The sequence below is a fragment of the Mytilus galloprovincialis genome, chromosome 7 (genome assembly GCF_965363235.1).
Source record: "Mytilus galloprovincialis chromosome 7, xbMytGall1.hap1.1, whole genome shotgun sequence".
Taxonomy (NCBI): Eukaryota; Metazoa; Mollusca; class Bivalvia; order Mytilida; family Mytilidae; genus Mytilus; species Mytilus galloprovincialis.
The window spans coordinates 60325020-60345636 of NC_134844.1; the positions used below are offsets into that span (position 1 = coordinate 60325020).

The following is a 20617-nucleotide window of genomic DNA, read 5'->3' on the forward strand; positions in this document are numbered from 1 at the left end:
AAAAGGAAAAAGAAACCGAATAAGGAAATGAAAATCGAATAAGGAAATGAAAATTGAAAAAGGAAAAAGAAACCGAATAAGGAAATGAAAATCGAATAAGGAAAAAGAAACCGAATAAGGAAATGAAAATCGAATAAGGGAATAGAAACCGAATAAGGAAAAAGAAACCGAATAAGGAAATGAAAATTGAAAAAGGAAATAGAAACCGAATAAGGAAATGAAATTCGAAAAAGGAAATAGAAAAGGAATAAGGAAATGAAAATCGAAAAAGGAACTAGAAACCGAAGAAGGAAATGAAAATCGAATAAGGAAATAGAAACCGAATAAGGAAAAAGAAACCGAATAAGGAAATGAAAATCAAGAAAGGAAATAGAAACCGAATAAGGAAATGAAAATCGAAAATCGAAAAATAAAATAGAAAACGAATAAGGAAACGAACAAAATAAGGAAAAAAAAATTTGAGGAAAATATTTTTGAGGAAAAAATTTTTGAGGAAAAAAAAAATTGAGGAAAAAAAAATTTTGACGAAAAATAATTTGTGAAAAAAAATTTTTTAAGGGAAAAAAAATTTAAGGAAAAAAAAATTTGTGAAAAAAAAATTTGAGGGGAAAAAAAAATTCAGTTTGGACTTGTAATATTTTTCAAAATTTGAATATCGAAAAAGGAAAAAGGAAACAACTTGTGTCTGGTCCGTATATCAACAGTATTTTTCTATACCTACCGTCGGTGGTTAACATACAATACAGTACTCCTATAGACCGTCTATCAACACCATTTTTCTATACCTACCGTCGGTGATTAACATGACATACAGTACTCCTATATACCGTATATCAACAGTACCTGTCTATACCTACCATTGGTGGTTTACAAGCAAAACAGTACTCCTATATACCGTATATCAATAGTATTTTTCTATACCTACCGTCGGTGGTTAACATACAATACAGTACTCCTATATATCGTATATCAACAGTATTTTTCTCTACCTACCGTCGGTGGTTAACATACAATACAGTACTCCTATATGCCGTCAATCAACATTATTTTTCTATACCTACCGGCTGTGGTTAACATACAATACAGTCCTCCTATATACCGTCTATCAATACTATTTTTCTCTACCTACCGTCGGTGGTTGACATATAATGCAGTGCACCTATATACCGTATATCAACAGTATTTGTCTATACCTACCGTCTGTGGTTAACTTACAATACAGTACTCCTTTAGACCGTATATCAACACTATTTTTCTATACCTACCGTCGGTGGTAAACATTACATATAATACTCCTATATACCGTATATCAATAGTACCTGTTTATACCTACCATCGGTGGTTATGGTGACTTGAATAACACCGGTATCACTCAGATTACAATTCTACCTTGACAGGTAAGTTTGTATTTAGCCTATAAAATACTTATTTAGCCTTGAGAATTGAAAGGTCAGTTTCCCATTCATACAATAGAGGTTGATAAATTTGGCTTCATGGCATTTACCTTGTCCAAAATTAAGATCACTTTATTGTTATTGTGATATTGTTAAAGTACAAAAGAACCCTATATTCTGACCAATACTTAAAACTTTGTGCATCTTGATTTAATTGTTAAAAATCTGTTAATATTGAATTTTAGGGGTTATTTTAGGCCTTTTAATTGCATATATCTTTACATGGTAGTTTTTTTTTCAGATATAAAAAAAACTATCTGCTTGACTGTTATAGAAATAGACTATGCTTGCAGGGTCTTGTTTTTTGTTTACACCAAATCTGACAGATTATTATTAAGTTGCAAAATATTTTAAATGAGAGCTGAAATTTTTTCCATCTTTAAATGTGCATTGAACAATGTTGAAGGTTAAAATAATCATGATGTGAACAAGAATGAAGAAAACATCTTGGTCCCAAAAAAAAATATCATCAACCAGGATATAATACTCCAAATTTTAATTTATTATACTAATATCAGTTGAAATCTCAAGCCACTATTTTGCATGTTTACAATGTAGGTCATGTCCCAACAGAAAATCAATGAATTTGACAGTACAATGTACTCTTAGCACAAACACATAAGGTCACTGTGAAATAGACATCTAGGGCAAGAAACAGTCAGTTATACCAAACCAGTTTGACTAGATGTCTAGTTTAAAACCAGTTTGACTAGATGTGACCTATATTTTGACAATGTAAATGACATGAGGACCTGCATGGGTTTTTTAATATCTGATTTTTTTTAATTTTTAGGGCATTTTTCTTTTAATAGCCTTAAAAATAACTCTCATTCTGTAAAGCAAATTCTCATGAAAATGATTTTACTATATAGTCTTTCTGTTACAAGATTATTTATCAAATATGCACATTGATCATTATATTATCGGTATTGCATTACAATTACCTAAGTTTCCTTTTTATTTTCCCCATTTATTCTTTATACTTTTGCACCGCATTATTCTCTATTCTTTATTTTGGTGTTCATTTTCTCTATTCTCTATTTTTTGTTGCTATTACATTTATTCTCTATTCTGTAAACCCCATTCTGACCCTTATAGGTAAACTTCTATTGTATGAATGGGATAAACTGACCTTTCAATTCTCAAGGCTAAATAAGTATTTTATAGGCTAAATACAAACTTACCTGTCGAGGTAGAATTGTAATCTGAGTGATACTGGTGTTATTCAAGTCACCATAACAAGCAATACAGTACTCCTATATACCGTATATCAACAGTATTTGTCTATTCCTACCGTCGGTGGTTAACATGCAATATAGTGCTCCTATATACCGTATATCAACATTATTTTTCTATACCTACCGTCGGTGGGTAACATGCAATACAGTGCTCCTATATACCGTCTAGCAACACTATGTGTCTATACCTACCGTCGGTGGTTAACATATAATATAGTACTCCTATATACCGTCTATCAACATTATTTTTCTATACCTACCGTCGGTGGTTAACATGCAATATAGTGCTCCTATATACCGTATATCAACAGTATTTTTCTATACCTACCGTCGGAGGTTAACATGCAATACAGTACTTCTATATACCGTATATCAACAGTAGTTGTCTATACCTACCGTCGGTGGTTAAAATAACACAGTACTCCTATATACCGTATATCAACAGTATTTGTCTATACCTACCGTCGATGGTTAACAAGCAATATAGTACTCCTATATACCGTATAACAACAGTATTTGTCTGTACCTACCGTCGGTGTTTAACATACAATACAGTCCTTCTATATACCGTATATCAACAGTATTTGTCTATACCTACCGTCGGTGGTTAACATACAATACAGTCCTTCTATATACCGTCTATCAATACTATTTTCTCTACCTACCGTCGGTGGTTAACATATAATACAGTGCACCTATATACTGTACCTATTTTTCTATACATACCGTCGGTGGTTAACATGACATATAGTACTCCTATATACCGTATATCAACAGTACCTGTCTATACCTACCATCGGTGGTTAACAAGCAATACAGTACTCCTATACACCGTATATCAACAGTATTTGTCTATACCTACCGTCGGTGGTTAACATATAATACAGTACTCCTATATACCGTATATCAACAGTAGTTTTCTATACCTACCGTCGGTGGTTAACATGCAATACAGTGCACCTATATACCGTATATCAACAGTATTTGTCTATACCTACCGTCGGTGGTTAACATGCAATATAGTCCTCCTATATACCGTCTATCAACATTATTTTTCTATACCTACCGTCGGTGGTTAACATGCAATGTAGTGCTCCTATATACCGTCTATCAACACTATGTTTCTATACCTACCGTCGGTGGTTAATATGCAATACAGTGCACCTATATACCGTCTATCAACATTATTTTTCTATACCTACCGTCGGTGGTTAACATGCAATGTAGTGCTCCTATATACCGTCTATCAACACTATGTTTCTATACCTACCGTCGGTGGTTAACATGCAATACAGTGCACCTATATACCGTATATCAACATTATTTTTCTATAACTACCGTCGGTGGTTAACATACAATGCAGTCCTTCTATATACCGTCTATCAATACTATTTTTCTCTACCTACCGTCGGTGGTTAACATATAATACAGTGCACCTATATACCGTCTATCAACACTATTTTTCTATACCTACCGTCGGTGGTTAACATGACATATAGTACTCCTAAATACCGTATATCAACAGTACCTGTCTATACCTACCATCGGTGGTTAACAAGCAATACAGTACTCCTATATACCGTATATCAACAGTAATTGTCTATACCTACCGTCGGTGGTTCACGTATAATAAAGTGCTCCTATAAACCGTCTATCAACAGTTTTCATCTATACCTACCGTCGATGGTTAATATAACGTATTATATGGTCCGTATTATATAGTGCTCATATATACCGTCTGTCAAAAGTATCTGAATTTACCTACCGTCGATGGTTAACATACAATATAGTGCTCCTATATACCGTCTATTAACAGCATTTCTTTATACCTACCGTCGGTGGTTAACATAGAATTTAGTGCTCCTATATACCGTCTATCAACAGTTTTTTGTCTATACCTACCGTCTGTGGTTAACCTACACTATAGTGCTCCTATTTACCGTCTATCAACCGTATTTGTCTATACCTACCGGCGGTTGTTATCAAAACAAACTATGTTCAATCGGCAGTCCAAAGTTTCGTATCTATATTTCACTCTGAATGACCGATGACATTAATTTGACCAGTAACATTCCCTATTGTATTCATTATTTAGTTTTCTCCCTGAACTTGTCTGAAATATTTGCGGCTGTACTGATGGCAAACAACAATCAATCAATTTCTTAAAGTACTTCTTAATCTAAATAATATATTATTTTTTAATCTAACCTGTAATATATGATCGGTGAATGTACGTATGACAATTACGCCAATTTTGAAAAAGCATATTTTTTTTCATTTGCGCACATTGACATTTTTTAATTTGCGCCAAATTGAATCGAAAGATTAGGTCTGATAAATTTAGATGATAAAATTAAACTTTTTTAACTAAACGCAGCAGTTCAATGAACACAAGCTACAATATAGATAAATGTGTATATAGACACATGTTGAGCTCATGGGTATCATCATTTAATCACAAGGTTGCAGTTCAACAGAAGTGTTGTATGACAATACTCAGTTAAAAAAGATTAGTGCATATGCAAATGTGCTTTTTATGTCAAACTGTTACAATCTTTTTTTATAAAGTGCTACTTCAAGTGTGATGTACACAGTTTTAAAACTTTTGCAATAAACTTATCCTGCTTTCAATCCCCCTCCTCCTCCCCGTCACGTGTGAGCAAGTGGCAGGTGGCAAAAGGCCAGAAGGAATATTTTTGTTATTATATAAATAAATTCTATACATCTTATATGCCTCATGACTTGTGTTTACCTGTTAATTTGTGCAAATGAAGAAAATAAATTTGGCGCAAAGAAATAAAAAAAAAATAGGCGCTAATTAAGTGCAGATTGGCGCAAATGGATAAAGCCGAAGCAAATATAATCTTTTCTAGTATCAGATCAAATTGGTGTTTTCTTTCTTTTTTTCGTTCAGTTTCATCTAGTCCATTTGTTCATTTGACTCTGTCTCCATCACGACTAAAATAAGGATGCATTTTAATTTATGATGTAAAGTCGTTCAGGTTTTTGTTTTATTATATAAAAAAAAAGAAGATATGGCATGATTGCCAATGAGACAACTCTCTAAAAGAGACAAAGTGACACCAGAATTAACTATAAAAAACCCTTTAACAGATCACGGTACACTCACGGTACAGATGTCTGTAAATTCAGAAATTAATGCGAGGTTTTTATTATTGCGACAATAATTAAGACTCGCATTTTGAAATATTGCGTTTGAATTAATCAGAATTTTTCTTAATCGTTGTAATCAAAATCTCATTTCAGGCTATAATGACACTCATCGCAACAAATTTACATTCAAAGACTATGAATTTGATCTATGTTTGACAACAGTTCGTTTAAGTTGCCAAAGATTCTATAATTAGTGTATTATTCTCCCAAGTTCATTTGAAAAGGTATAATTCCTCTATACAAATGGCAAAATCTTCCATAGAATATCCAGTAAGTTGGATAAACGTTTACCAAATCATCCCAATACAGTTTGATTTATATATTCACTTTGCTATTCCGTTCTTGCACAGTGATATAGTTCATTTTGCGTCATCCCATATTCTAACAAAGGGAGATTATCTCAGCATCACCGTTACATTAGTAATAGCTCTCGTACATAAAATAGTTAGCTCGAACTGTACTGAGGAACTGTATGATCCTGTGTGAATCTGATCTTTATATTAAAAGTGCATTAATGGTTCACATATAGGTCTTATTTAAACATTAAACAGTATCAAAACAATTAGTGCATTATAATATAACCAAATAGGCATGCAAAAAAGAATTAATAGGCAAAATATGCTTGTCTACCGTCTAATTCTAATTGCTAATATTTACTGTATTGTACATAGCTCAATTCCATTCCATTCAATTCAATTTTATTTATTTTTTTAATTTTCAGCAGAAAACAGTATTTCTAACAATTAAATTGAATTAATTTGATATGACGTTGACACACGGTAATCACTCTCATGTTTTTATTTACATTGCTGTCAATCATCCGGTAAAGATGAATATTCATTACTACCCTCGGTAGTTAACGTCCCTCGATGGTTAACTTTAAGTGCCTACCGATAAATTCGCTTGGAAACGGTTGAATATCGACGCTTCCTGAACAATATCTGATTGTTGTCGTGATTAAATTATTTGTTTTACAAATTTTAATTAAAGTTTGAATTTCCATCCACGATTCACAAGATCTTGATCAGACTTTTGACAAATTTTTATCGGGGTTGGTCCTGTCAAGGACGGCAGTAAAAATCGTGAATGTGTGACCCCAGCTTAACATGGCAAATTTATCACACTGCGATATTTTTTTTTTTCATTTGCCATCATGAAATTTCCAGGTATAAGTTGTACTGCTTTTCATGATAGATTATGGCTCTCACAACACAGATCATTCATTTAAGAAAGAAAAAGTCTGAGTTATCAATAAAACAGAAAAAAAAACATTTTTGGTTTGCTCACAAATACTAACAAAAGCCATTAATAATGTTAATGGCAATCAAATAAAATAACCCCAAAACGATCTGATAACAAAATAAACGAGGTATTCTAAAATGCCTAAATATTAGGAAAAAAGACAACATATACAAAGTCATGTATGTATTTACCTAAATTACTGAACTTGTGTCCTTATTCTAAGAGAGCCATATCTATTGCACGTAAAAGACACTCTTGTAGGATCGAAAAAGAGCAGGATAATGCCGCTACAAGGCAGCAATCGCACACACAATGTGGAAAGGGATTTATAAAAGTTGCAAAAACTTGTTTCACAATCCACTATCATTAAATATGTAGAAACTAATTTATGATCAACTTTCTCCTTTTTAGAATAAATACGTTCAAAAACTTATTTTCCCGTATGCTCTTTGAACTATATTCACAAATTAGTTGACACGAAACTCTTTTTGTACGAAAATCGGAAATATTGTTAATTGTATATCAACCAAAATATATTTTGGTCCCCTGCGAACAAAGTTTGCCTTTGCGTATGTTCAGATATAAGACAAGTATTAACTCTTGCTCTTGGAATATGGTATTTTAAATAGATTTGAACAAAAATACAGAAAGGAAGACAAACAAGACCAAGTAATTAATGATGTATTACGTCCGTCAAAATATACGATTTTTGTTTAATCTACAAGTTTATTAAAACATTTCAACGAGACATAACAATAAACGATTTTTTTAAAAGTTAAGGTACATTACGTTTAAGTACGTCAAAAACCTAAAATTCTCTAGTAAGCCCAAGTTACTTGCGTCAACGTATGCAAGTTTCGTCGAAAATTAAATTCCCCTTATATTAAATTTAAAACAGCAGTGCATTATCGAATTGGAGGGGTCCTTAAACAAAAGGATGAGAGTCAGATGTAAGGTGTCAGGAATACTATGCAGATTTACAAATCTGGCACTTGCTTACCTGTTAACATTCAAAATAGAACCCAATGTCACTGAAACTCTTCTTGATTGGCTAGACTTGGCAATTTGCATTTCATCCTCACCTTCATTAGAATTAGAATGGAGAATCATTATCGTTAATTTACGAAATGTTTCTTTTATCTTACTGACTGATAATTTCCTTTCTTAGCACAGTGTAGTGATATAAAATATTATCGCTAGAAACTAAGGGCAAACGTGTCCGTTTTCAATGAAATTAACAACGTCGTCATAGATAAAATAGCGATAAACATATTATCATTGGTAATCACAACTTGATTGCTTTTTTCGCCGTACCGGCTCAAGCGACATAATCAATCTCGTTCAGATGACTAACGATAATCTGTAAATATCACTACTACTTCTAATATCTGATTCAACATCAGAAAAAACATTCATATTCATCAAGCCACAATTTACAATCCCAATGCTGTCCTGAATGAGGCTCCCACAGGGTACCCCCCTCAGGTCGCAAGGTCGCTTTTAAATTCGTCGGGAGGTCGTTTTTAAGGGAAAAGTACAAGTCGCAGGTCATTTTTCCAACAAAGAGGTCGGAAGTCGTTTTTATATTTAAAGGATCCATTTAGGTCATTGTTCTGTCGATTCTTGCGACATATATGTTCCTGATTAAACCTTTTAGTTTTAAATTAGATATTTGGACATTTTGATGTGCCCTTTCGGTTGTACTAATGTATTGTTTGAGGCCATCCAAAGATGGTTGTCTGTAAGTGGGAAGTTTCTGCTCTATTAAAGTTCGTGTCGTCAGCTCTAGATTTATTTTTTGTGTGGCATTTAATGATCAATATGTGATGTCTTCGTGTCATTAACCCATATCCGTTCTTTTAATATTGAGACCATAGTTTCAACCAAACATTCAGTATTTCACTAATCCAACACAATATTAATCTTTTATAAAATCATCGGGGATGTAGAGCTGGATTTACAATACTGAGATACTTTGAAATTGAACACGATCTATAGATAGACTGATGGCAACAAGGAAATGTCTTTAGGACAGGGGTGTCCCGCTCGGCGCTTATTTTCATTTTCGATGGAACTCTCCGATTTTTACACAGTTGTTAGTCCATATCATGATAAATTAAGAGTACAGTACAAAATTTTCACGAAGATTCTAATTGTAACTTTTTAGGAAGTCATCTTAAACGCAAAGGTAAACCAAAGTGTAACTTAAGAACAAACGGATGGAGGAACAGACCGAAAAACTATATTTACCGCAACAATGTTGTCAGGCCATAAAACATGAAACTGATCATCAACCTTACTTGGATACATTTGTCTCTTTGGAGCACACACAGAGACGCTTGTAGCTATTGCATTATGCGCTAGTGATGAACAACGACCATAGTGTATTTGAAGCAGTAACCTAGACAAACTCAATTCTTTTTTTTAAGAAACAAAAATGGTCCATAAATGACCTTTTTCTTTTTTAGCCATTTCTTTTTTTTCTTTTTCCTTTTTAACCATGGCGTTGTCAGTTTATTTTTGATCTATGAGTTTGACTGTCCCTTTGGTATCTTTCGCCTCTCCTTTTGACAATTTGATAGCTTATCAGGCTCTAGAAACAAAGAAACGAAGACTTCTAACCGACTTTAGATACAAAAAGGGTCACAAATAATTCAAATTTGATTATTTGAAAACTGCATGTTGATTGAAGATGAAAATCGAACTTAACTTGTACTTTATAGTGCTAAACAATTGGGAATAAATGAAATAAATTTTTGATCCGTTCTCAAGTTTTCATCTGGAAACCACCACGCAGTGGCGGATCCAGAGGGGGGGGGGGGGCGTAGAGGGCGTACGCCCCCCTTTTGTATTTTTCATTTTTTTTTTTTTGTAAAATGATTAATCAGACTAGACTTCGTGAACTTTGCCATTTCCCGTGTATTTAATTTGTATGCGACAATTCTTTACTTATAAAGATATTTTTCGCTGGTATTTACTGATTATGTCAAAGTCATGTGATTCGCTATGGTGGAGTTGACCAATGCGTCAAAAAACCGTCACTCAGTCATTTCGAAATTCAAATTGCAGTAACACATTGCTTAGGCTGAGGATGACCACCATGATACCTTCATGGCGACACAGGATTGGGAAAAAACGTAATGAGTCTAATGACTTCTTTTTCACAATTCAACCAAACAGAAAATAATACTCTATTACATTCTCATGAAAAAAAATAAACAGCAATATTATTTACCTAAGAAAACATGTTTAACCCTAAACGCCCAAGCATATTTTAAAATAACATGATAGCTGAATAATGATCCCCGGTCAGTATAAGCTTTGGATAGATTTAAAGTCTAAGGTACGAACCATTTGATTTGAGGAGGCAGTCTAAGGTATTTCAGAGAAAAAAATCTGACCCTGATTTTTACATTAAAAAAAAATTCTGGCCGTATCTGGATTGAAAACAATAATCTTGTCCACTTTTTTGCTATTAGAAACAAAAATTTCCAACAGAATTATTCAGCATTAAATGAACATGATGAATAAAAAACGGGCGTATTTTTCTTTAGGCCGGGGTTTGCATGCCTGACCGGAATGTATGTTTCGCCGAACTGATATATTGAATATTTTTTTCAAGACCAGACTGCAACCTGCCTGCTGGGTGTGGCCCTTATGTCTCTATTTGTCGACCGTCATTCATAAATTCGTTGTCATTTCAGACTCATCGTAGCCTTTGGTTGATTTGGAACCCCTCACCTCCCTTTATTTTGTTGGGTGAAATATATCAACCAAACATTTGGATACAAATTGCTTGTTTGACTTTTTTTAACTCATGTCGGTCGTATTGTAAATTTCATCGAATTAATAGGCCGGCGTATTTCTTGTTTACAACAAGACATCTGTGAGGTTATGCTAACTTAACATACAACACACGAGAATTTTCCATGTCTATTTTTTACTGACAAGTCCCACATCAAATACATCAGTACATAGCTTTGGATCCATAGTACTATCATATTATGATAGACAATCAATAGGGAGAATACAGCATAAAAAAGGTCAAACCCTAACACTTTACAGCAACTATAGAATATACATGCAAGTGCATTTCACACTTATTTTTTTTTTTTAGCCCCAAAAAGGCTCCGCTCGGCGGTCTTTAAAAACTTTGCCCCCCTTTCCAAATTCCTTAATCCGCCCCTGCCATGGGACGTTCAGACAGATGGAAGTTCGGACGGATACCCCAATCATGTAATAATTTTCTAGTCTGTTCTGCGTGTAGTGGAGTATAATAAAGTAGACTAAAGTGTGACAGATGGCCGGAAAAAAACAGTATGGCTAAACATGGTTGGTGGGATCAACAGTCAGCAGTTTATGTTTAATTGACGAGAACAAAATTAATAGGTAAATGTTTTACTCCATGAATCGTTTAAAAAATAAACTATACATGAACATTATACTTCCATTTTTAGGTTAAATTTTTAAGTAAAATATTGTAAATTAACGGAAAAGACGACAAATTAAAAAGCGAAGTATAACTAGAATTTTATCAGAATTGATATTCAGGCATTATTATTTATAAGAAAACATTTAACATGAGTTTATTCAAACTACTTATTTAACGTATTTGGCATTTACAATCTTGTTAAATACTGACATACAGTCATCGGAGTAAGGGGGAAATAGGCTGAGGCAGAGAACTAGTAACCGCGCGCCGTTTTTTCCCGATCTGTCAGATAACAAAATGGCGATAAAGGACCACAAATCAAATGCGATGCCCAAAATCGCAATGTCGTTTGTAGCGTGGGTGAAGTCGCAGGTCGTTTTTTCCAAAATTTTACAGGTCGCAAGTCGTTTTTAGAAGGCCCTCAGGTCGGAAGTCGCCTCTAAAAAGCCCGGAGGTCGCAGGTCGTTTTTGACCCTGCGGGAGCCTCGCTAATGGCAAGGTATGACATAAAGACTACATGAATGAATTTATTCCCAAAACGAAATGCTTCGATTACATTTTGCTCACCTAATTGCTTGTGTCATTCATAGATTTCTACCTGTACATCTTGCTACACGATAGAAAACCTTTCCCTTTGTTCCAAAACAGAAGCCCATACCTTGATATCTTGAACATTTACTTCAAGGTTTCCATTATAGTTTCTAGTTTTCTCGTTTTTATTGTTTTACATTTGTCATTTCGAGGCTTTTTATAGCTGACTATGTTGTATTGGAGTGCTCCTTGTTGAAGGACGAACAGTGATTTATATTTTTTTAATTTCTGTGTCATTTGATCTCTTGCGGAGAGTTGTTTCATTTACAATCATGCCACATGTTCTTTGTTAAATCTAATAACTGTAAGATGTGAAATATCAGCATTTTCGATATGCTTGAAAGGACTTTCTTAAAGTCATCATCAAAACATTCAACACTCGCCACGACCTATGTAACCTGAAGAAAGATTATACCAGATATTAGAACATGACTCCCCAAGTATGTGCTAAAAACCTGTGGGGCATGGGGAATCTAGTGTACTCAGTTAATACCATCAGAGTGGCCCCGGGATGCAACCTGACAGCGCTAGTTCTTTCAAGGCATCATTATAATATATCTTAATAAACACCGGAAGTAGATTAAAAAAAAAAATATGCCAACCTCCAGTGTATGGCAAAACCCACATTCTGATTTAATTTAATTAGAATATCATAAGATTTCCTATCACCAACTACTACTACTAAATAGTTTATCTTAGTTCTATCTGTCATACAGAATATTGAGCGTAAACATTTAAGCTTAGAGTCGGCTGTTTCATTCGAAACTTTAATCAAGTGAAACTCAGAAACTACAATATGATTTGTTTCCCACACAGATTTGGAGTAATAGTACGTAGACAGATCTAAAACATCTTTATCCCACGCAACTTCTCCACAGATATAAAAAAAAAAATCATGTAGATAGTCGATAAACCGATTTACTTTAATGTTTGAAAGTTCACCAATTGTGGCTTCAAGTTCCTTCAAGGCGTTAGTTAAATCAGATGCATATGGAAAACTCATAATACAAATTGATAATTGTCTCATTGTCACTCATACCAGATCTTCTTAAATCTATTGGAATATTTCAAAAGTCTTAGGCCTATAGTTGGAAACTGACTACGTGATCAGGAATATCAGTTACTTTTGTATCCAAATAGTAATGAATACGACGTTTTATTGTGTTAGTGAATGCTAGGTCAAACGCCAGGATGAGTTTGAATTAAATGGCTTAGCATATGAAAAAAATATTTGGCTAGATCAAAATTTAATGGTGGTGGCGTAGTATTGTTCTATAAAAAGGATCATGTCAATTAATTTATCGAAGTAGTTAAAGATAAAGTTGAAAGTATGCTCTGGTTAAAATTTGACAAACGTACTATGCAAAAGAATAAAAATTTATATGTGTGTTATTTAAATACCACCTGTTACAAAAAGTATAATATAGATGTATTTGATGTTTAAAATGAACAAATTGAATTATTTGCAACATTAGGCACTGTGTTTATCATAGATGACTCGAATGGACGAGTTGAAATAGAACCTGGTTTTATTGTAGAAGACAAACTAGATAAACATTTACTATTGATCGGCTTTAAGATTTATAAGTTATGTTTCTAATGTTAAAATAACAGATAGATTGTCCGAAGACTTAAAAGCCCAAAAATAGGTTGGGCGTCGTATACTTGATTTTATGAATATCTACAGGTTTACAATATCTGTAATGGCAGAATACAATTCAACTTGAAGGTCTGCCTCTCTTTGAAATATAAAGCTTTGCACAAGTTTTGCCACCGGTGGTTTTTAATCTCTATGTCACGCATTCTGAGCCTTGTCGCAGACAGGACAAAAGTAAATGTTTTATTTATCTTCCATTTTATTAATAAACTGTTCACATAGAGGTAGTCTAATTTTTGTTTAGCTTTAAGGTACATCACTATTATTTTAAACCATCCTTGCAATGGTCCTTTACATCCTTCACTACTTTATTAGCCTAAAATAAAAGAAAATTCCATTACAAAAAAAAACACAGAATATACACTATACTGTTAACAAACTAATTGTTTTCCAATTTTTATGAAAAGAAAAAATAACATGCTTTTAACTGGCATAAAGATGACAAACTTTGGTGTTCTTTCATATAAAGTCATTGGTTTTCGCAAACTATTTTTTTCAGGCAGTCACTGCACCATGAAATTGAGGTCAAGGAAAATTGACATATATCAGACGGACACTTGATAGCATAAGGTATCTCTACACAAGGTTATGAAACATAGCCATCGAGGTCTTCTACCTTTTAAAGTATAAAGTTTGTTGTAAACTTTTTGCACCGCCGCCGCTGCAAACTGTGACAAAAGTTGCAGGAGAGACAATAAAACCACTAATATTATAGCATGTGTAGGTCGTGGTGGTCTTAAGAAGTTCTCTGTAAAGACAACTATAATTATCTGAACAAAAATTGTAGGATTCTTATATATCATAAGTAATTACTCAAAATGTTTACCTCTTTGTCAATTTGTTTCCCAGTTCTTTTTAAGTCTTGTTTTAATTGTTCGACTGGTGTTTTTTTCGTCTTTTTGTCGTAGATGTAAGTCTTGGCAAGTATAGCAGATACCGCAACCTAACAATACCAACAGCTACTGCTGGGAAACCCTGTAAAATAAAGCATGTGTTGATTTCTCTCAACCCTCTTGCTGCCGGAGGGACACACGTGTCCACACCGACTGTGCCGGAGGGACACATATGTGATGCCCATGTTTTATGTTATGCAAGCTTCTCCTCATTGCTGTATCTTTTTCAAAAAAAAGATCAAAGATTAAACAGTGTTATTTTTTTTAAAGGGTCCCAAATGTAATGGTCATTATGGCGTGTTGGACATCTAAATTCACAGACGTCGAGCTGTCGTATTTTCTGGCACACGAAATGTAACCTTGAAAAAAAAACTGACAGCAAGAGGGTTAACTACCAGTGGCGGACCCAGAGGGGGGCGTGGAGGGCGTAATCCCCCCCCGCCCCTTTTGCTCGGACTTTTTTTTTAGTAAAATGATTAATCAGACTAGACTTCGTAAACTTTGCCATTTCCCATGTACTCTAGAATTTAATTTTTATGCGACAATTCTTTACATATAAAGATATTTTTCGCTGGAATTTACTGATTACCAAGTCATGTGATTCGTTCTGGTGGAGTTGACCAGTGCGTCGAAAAAAACGTCCCTCAGTCATTTTGAATTTTTTACAGTAACACATTGCTTAGACTAAGGAGGACAATCATGACACCTTCATAGCGACACAGGATTGAAAAAGAACGTATTGACTTCTATTTCACTATTTCACCAAACAGAAAGTAATACTCTATAGACTATTACACTCTCATGAAAAAGGTTCCACAGCATTATTATCTAACTACGAAAACATGTTTAACCCCAAGCGCCCAAGCCTGTTTCAAAATAACAAACTAGTAGCTGAATAATGATCCCCGGTCAGTATAAGCTCTAGATAGCTTTAAAGTCGTAGGTACGAACCATTTGATTTGGGGAGACAGTCTAAGATATTTCAGAGAAACAAATTGACTCTGATTTTTTGCCTTTAACAAAAATTCTGGCCGTATCTGTATTGAAAACAAAAATCGTTTTTGCTATTAGAAACGAAAAATTCCAACAGAATTACTTTGCATTAAATGGACATGATGAATATAAAAATTTTGTGACAGGGATTTTCATGTCTGACGCAGATCTGATATATGGAATACTTTTTTCAAGACCAGACTGCAACTTGCCTGCTTGGTGTGGCCTTGATGTCTCCATTTGTCGGCCGTCATTCATAAATTCGTTGTCATGTCAGACTCATTCTTAGCCTTTGGTTGATTTGGAACCCCTCTTTTCCCTTAGTGTTGTTGGGTGAAACATATCATTCAACCAAACATTTGGATAAAAATTGCTTGTTGGTCTTTTTTAACTCGTGTCGGTCGTATTACACATTCAATCGAATAGCCCGGCGTATATCTTGTTTACAACAAGAAATCTGTGAGGTTATGATAACTTAACTTACAACAAACCGGCGAGAATTTTTCATGTCTATTTTTTACTGACAAATCCCACATCAAATTTATTAGTACATAGTTTTGGATCCATACTATCATTTTATGATAGATAATTAATAGGGAGAATACAGCATCAAAAATGTCCAACCCTACACCTTTACAGTAACTACAAAATATGCATGCCCAACGCCAGGAACCATTAAGTGCAGATTTCACTTATTTTATGTTTTTAGCCCAAAAAAGGGCCCAAAAATTTTTTCTTTAAAATCTTCGGCCCCCTTTCCAAAATCCTCGATCCGCCCCTGACTACTGTGACAATTTAAACACCAAATCTACCTTTATAGTGGACATATCAGTACTCTGGTGTGACAAATTCAATACAATGCATGAATAGCGAAACCAGTTTAAGAGACTACCTAAGGGAGAGCAAAAAAGTGGTTCCATAAGGGAAAGACCATTTAAATTCTAGAAAAATATTCGGATACCCAATAAAAAAAAAATATTCTGATCAAGCAAATGAACAAAAACAATAGTCCGAATGCAAATCCCTCCTAGTATTGAATATAAAAAACTAGAGGCTCTCAAGAGCCTGTGTCGCTCACCTGTTACTGTATTTACTGATGTCGGCCATCTTGGGTGGTAGGCGGGGTCATTAGACACTTTTTAAAAATAGATATCCTAGTAATGATTGTGGCCAAATTTGGTTAAATTTGGCCCATAGTTATAGAAAAGAAGATTTTTGTACAAGTTACAAAAATGACGAAAAGTTGTTCAATATTGACTATAAAGGGCAATTACTCCTTAAGGGGTCCTCTAATAATTTTGATCATGTTGACTTATTTGTAGATCTTACTTTGCTGAACATTATTGCTGTTTACAGTTTATCTTTATCTATAATAGTATTCAAGATAATAACCAAAAACTGCAAAATTTCCTTAAAATTACAAATTTTAGGGCAGCAACCCAACAACGGGTTGTCGGATTCATCTGAAATTTTGAGAGGGGATAGATCTTATTCTGATGGACATTTAAATCTTGAAAGATTTGCCCTAAATGTCTTAGTTTCAAAGATATAAAGCAAAAACTGCATTTTACCACTATGTTCTAATTTTAGCCATGTCGGCCATTTTGTTTGGAAGGCAGGGTCATCGGACACATTTTTTAAACTATATACCATAATGATAATTGTGGCCAAGTTTGGTTAAATTTGGCCCAGTAGTTTCAGAGAAGAAGATTTTTGTACAAGTTACAAAAAATGACGAAAAGTTGTTAAAAATTTACTATAAAGGACAATAACTCCTTAAGGGGTTGACTGACAATTTTGGTCATGTTGACTTATTTGTAGGTCTTACTTTGCTGAACATTATTGCTGTTAACAGTTTATCTCTATCTATAATAGTATTCAAGATAATAACCAAAAGCTGCAAAATTTCCTTAAAATAAGCAATTCAGGGGCAGCAACCCAACAACAGGTTGTCCGATTCGTCTGAAAATTTCAGGGCAGATAGATCTTGACCTGATCAACAATTTTACTCCAGTCAGATTTGCTCTAAATGCTTTGGTTTCAAAGATATAAGCCAAAATATACATTTTACCCCTGTGTTCTATTTTTAGCGATGGCGGCCATCTTGATTGGATGGCCAGGTCATCGGACACATTTTTTAAACTAGATACCCAAGGATGATTGTGGCCAAGTTTGGTTAAATTTGGCCAAGTAGTTTCAGAGGAGAAGATTTTTGTAAAAGTTTACGGACGACGGACGACAAGTGATGAGAAAAGCTCACTTGACCTTTCAGGTCAGGTGAGCTAAAAATAGTCTAAGAAAAGAAAACATACCCCCTTTTGAAGTTAAATGAAAAACATATTTATACTTATATGAGTAATTGTTTGGAGGAGATTAGGGGAGATCATTCGAACCTAGAAAATAAAAAATCTTTACAAATGTACTTACACACTTTAATAAATAACAATTGTATTTATCAGTATAACCTGTAACTTCCGTTATACGGAATCGACAAATTTCTTATAAAAAAAAAAAACAAAAAAAACCCAAACTTTGCACAATATTCAAAATTTGAAATACCTAAAACAGTGATGATTTAAAGATTTTAAATTTATATCTACCTATTCAATCCTTTTTTTAAATCAAAATTGAATTGTACAAAATGTATAATTTTGTACTATTTAATTCTTTAGTATGTTTAGGCCAAATACATCCCTAAAATGCCTGTAATTAACATAACCTCTTCCGTTACTTTTTCATATCATTTTCTACTTTATCCTTTCATATAGTCTACACATATATTAAAATTTTATTGTATTATTTCAAGATTAGTTTAATCAAAGTAGATTGATATGATTCATTTTACATCATAATCATACTGATGAAGGATATCTGTTATACTAAATATTTAACATTTGTCCATTTTATTTTTTTTTTTTATTTTTTTCGTGATGTTGTACCCTTTTAGATTGGTTACATATTATATATTGTAGTGTACTATAGTGTATCATAATTTCATGATCCATCGCCGCGTAAGATTTTATCGTTGGCTATTATTCAGTCATTTAAAATATTTAAATATATACAAAATATAACGATGTATGGCAAGTATGTCAAGTACACTATACTGTATGTCAGCTACTAGTAAGTAATCTTGTTTATAAATAACGAACACATCAACATTATCAATACGAACAGCTGACACAAATAAAACATCATTTATTTGTATGAGTCAGTAGGTGTGTTCATGTAATAAGCCAAAATATAAATACTTCCTACCTCTAGAAATTGGCATGCCAATTTAAATTTTTAGATGTATTGATACACATAAAAAAGAGCAAAATCATATAATTATGCATATCAGAAAGTTTTTGAAACAGACAAAATATGTATAATATATGATATTACATTTAATTTGATATACTGAAAGTTGTGTTTATAACTTACTAACTGCACATCTTCAAAAACAATAATAGTGCATGCATGTGACATAAAATGTATACATGTACTTATTGACTGGGTATGAGTGGAATAGTAAATTTATTGTCCCCGAGGTGCAATTATTGCCCTGAGGCGTAGCCGAGGGCAATAGTTGTATCCGAGGGGACAATAAACTTACTATTCCACGAATATCCAGTCAGTAAGTGTTTTATTATACCGAAAGAGACATCGGACAATAAATGTCGGGGCTAAATCAACTACTAGTATCGTAATATAAAGAGCAGAAACACAATCAGATTGTTTCGTGTTTTTTTCATATATTCTGGATGGTAAGGCTACGTTCTGCACTGTCGTCAATTCTAGATCAGTACAAGAGGTACAACGCGACGATGTATCTCCCGTGGCAATCTATAAATTAGCCAATCCCGTAGCTGCATTTAAGAGACCGCGAAATATGATGACGCTTGCGGTCAAATGGTTTCACCGAGGTCCAATAGTTACAAACTCTATCGTGGAAAGTGTAAATTAGACTTTTCAAATAAGTATAAAACAAAATTTACAAACCCTTTAAGCATCCACTAAGAAAGGCGGTTATATCTATTCAGTTAATGAAATAATAAAACATATATACATTTATATATTATAAAGGATGTACATTTCCCCCGCGTGCGTGCAATGCGGCATATTCTATCTTATCAAAATCATATTATATGACGTATATCTGAAACTGTGCAGTGACGTGTAATATTAGAAATGTCGTCAGATTCAGTCAAATGTCATACATTAATGAGAATGATGAAACAGTAAGTAGAATGAATGAATTGAATGAACTGATGAATGACAAATCAAACATTTTGATTATACATGTAAATACGACGGTGACATATAGTTCAAATCCTTTTTTAATACTTTGTCTGAATTGTCATTAGACGGTCCGAGTTGACTTTATAGACGGTCCGAGTTGTCTTATCAGTCGGTCCGATATGACTCGATCCAAGTCGGGTCGAGTTATCCCACATTCCGTTAGTCCATGCATACTTTGGTAATTTGTGGTTTATAGATATTACGTGTTTTTTTTTAACCGGGAAGCACACCTGTCCAGTACATGTAGATATTCTCAATTTCAAATCGACGAGAATAAAACGTTTTAATATTTATGAATTTGAGCTTTTTAATACAAAATGAACATTAAATCATTTTTTTTTCTTCATTTATTTGCGCAGTTATACAAAAACAAGACAAATAAAAAATAATCAAAAATATCAGATGCAAATTTATTCGAGAAAATTGCACCTACCAATTCTATGCCCATAGCTGTTCTGTTAAGTTTTTAGCTACTCCAGGGAAATAAAATCACTAATATTTCCTTTACTTCGCAAAATAATAACCAGGAGACCTTCACCTCTTTGAAGGTTTTTTTTTCTGTTTTGTAACCAGAAAAAATAAAATACGCAATTTCGAAAATTGACTAATGAAAGAACGATAACTCTTGTTCATTAAGTTGACTGAAAGAAACAGATTAC

The 20617-nt window shown here is 33.6% G+C and overlaps 1 long non-coding RNA gene across 1 annotated transcript; it reads right to left on the reverse strand.

The window, feature by feature from the left end:
* Positions 1-13794: 13794 nt before the first annotated feature.
* LOC143081838 (uncharacterized) lies at positions 13795-20462 on the reverse strand. Its single transcript, XR_012980114.1, has 3 exons — positions 20392-20462; positions 14615-14763; positions 13795-14104 (listed from the first exon to the last, which is right to left on the reverse strand). It is a non-coding gene; the product is annotated as an uncharacterized LOC143081838 (long non-coding RNA).
* Between the last annotated feature and the right edge of the window lie 155 nt (positions 20463-20617).